The following is a 2,363-nucleotide window of genomic DNA, read 5'->3' as shown; positions in this document are numbered from 1 at the left end:
TAGTACAAGCATTCGGGACAGAAGCAGATGCTCTGCTCTGGGGGGGAAGGGGGCTGAAGCTGGGAGTAGTGCAGAAAAAAGAAGAGGTCTAAGGTTTATTGAAAACGAGTTATATTCTAGGTACTTCATATGCATTAGCTCCTTTAATCCCATTTCATAGCTGGAGAAAGGGAGGTTCAGAGAGGACCAAGGTCACATACTAAGTGCAGAGCCAGGATGCAAATGAAGGGTTTGCCTTGACTCCGAATATCCACTGCACCATCGAATTGCAATCTTTTTTATTTTTCTTCACAATTCTAGTATATAAAATGCTCTGGTTGGAAGAACTGGGGGAGGAGGGCTTGAAGCTCTGCCCACTGGCCCTCTCCCTCTCTCCCTCCGGCCATCCCCCGAGGCTCTACCCAACACCTTAGGGTTCCACCCCCACCTCCTTCAGAAACCTCTGTGGGCTCTGGTGGACCAAGGCTCTCCCAGATCATTAGATGTGCAGAAAAACACTCTGGGAGGCCTTGGAGCTGCACCTGCCAGGGTGGGATTTGCCCAGGGCCCCGGAAATGCAGACAGAATCATTCCCGAAGCCACCCCCCCCCCCCCACTGTGGGCATCCCAGCTGGCTCTCTGGGAAGCAGCACTCCAGCTGCCCTGACCTGTGTGCTCTTCAAGCATTACTCCCAACTCTTTATACACCCATCGTCTGACCACAGTGCCTGCCTTTCACCGCGCCCCCACCACTGCACGTGACAGAAGGCTTCTTAACAATGGTAGAAGCAGCCGCTGGGGGCTCTTCCCCTCAGAGGCCACAACCCCCTCCCAAGCTGGACACCGACAAACCAGCGGGGTGAAAGAGCATTTTGCCTCACTTGATACCCTCTTCCCATCAGTTGCTGCTTCTCCACCCACTGACCACAGCCCTAAGCATCCTCCATTCTGGGGGTGCACCCACCAGAAAACAAACGTTGGCCCTGGATCCCCAAAGCAGCTGTGCCCCTCTCTTCTTCCTGCAGTACAAGAGGCGCAACCCACACCCAAAGTTTGGTCTGCCTTCGGGTGTCTCTGCCGCCGGTCACCCATCCCACCCCAGTTGCAAGCTCGGGGGCTGCCTTGCCAGAAGAAAAACTCAGTGCTGAGCCCCTGTAGGCCTAGAACTCAGAGGCAAGAGAGAAGCACTACCCAAAACATCATCCTTCTCCCCACTCTTGCCCCACCCCCATTCCACAGAAGGAAAAGCCACTGCCTGGCTGCAACTGAGGCTGAGATCAAGATGCGGCTACTCAGAGGGTGAGGAGGCTCTTGGCCTGGCTAGGTGAGCATGCAAATCTGTATGCAAATTATATGCAAATCCAGGGCCTGCCCTTGGGTTCCTGGCACCCTGTCATGTCTGCTGCCTGTGGCTCACCCCATTCGTGCACCTGGGTGCTGGTTAGAATCTACTGAGCTAGGGGCTGAGAAAGCACTTCGGAAGCTGGGGGCGTTTCCTTTTGACTGTTTCCAATGCCCCCAAGAAACACCTCCTCCAGGATCACGTGGGAGGGAAGAATCTCCCAGCTTGGTACCCATACCCCCCAAAAAAGCTCTCTGAACATCCACTCTCCCTTCAACTCATCCACAAATAAAATCGTCCTTCACCAAGCTGAGCAGGGGACCAAGCAAGTCACAAGGGTGGAATTCCTGAAGACCCGGAGAAGGTAAGGGGGACTGGAGGTCTGCACCCCTCTGACAAAAGCCAACAGCCCATGAGGTGTCCTGTGCAGACAACCACCCTGTGCCCGGGGGGGGGGGGTGCGCAAGCATCGCTGGGCCAACCCCACCCTCCACCCCTGCCATTTGCTTGCCCACCTTCTCTCGATTCTTCAATCTGAGAAAAATAAGCCTATTCAGCCAGTCTACTGGGATCTGCTCAACTTACGCGCTGCCTTTGGGTCAACTGCTTACTTGCTTTTTGTTTCTAATTGAGCTCCCCAGTCTGCTGCAGAAATATATTCAAGGCAGCTGACTTTGATGCCCAGAAATACGAAGCATCTGAAAGGTTTGTCGGGCATCAAGGCAATCCCATTCTCCCCCATGTTATCCTAGCACCCAGGGCCTCTCTGCCTACCTACCCCCTCCCCAACGTTCACTGGTCTTTCACCTCCTTCCCCTAAGTTGTGTTTGCCATTTCGAGATTTAAAAAAACACATTCCCTGAGTGCCCACCCCCCTTTTAATTAGACTCTGAACAGAGTGTTAGAGATTTTCTTAATGGCTTGTCGAAGGCTTTTAGTTTGGTCTTCTCTGGAGAGAAGAACCATGAGTCCCCATCCGAGAGGTTGGGGGGGGCAATGAAAAAATCAATGCACCCCATTATTTTGGCTTTTAGAAAACAGG

Source organism: Delphinus delphis, chromosome 8 (assembly GCF_949987515.2).
Source record: "Delphinus delphis chromosome 8, mDelDel1.2, whole genome shotgun sequence".
NCBI lineage: Eukaryota > Metazoa > Chordata > Mammalia > Artiodactyla > Delphinidae > Delphinus > Delphinus delphis.
Note: the sequence above shows the minus strand (reverse complement) of the source record.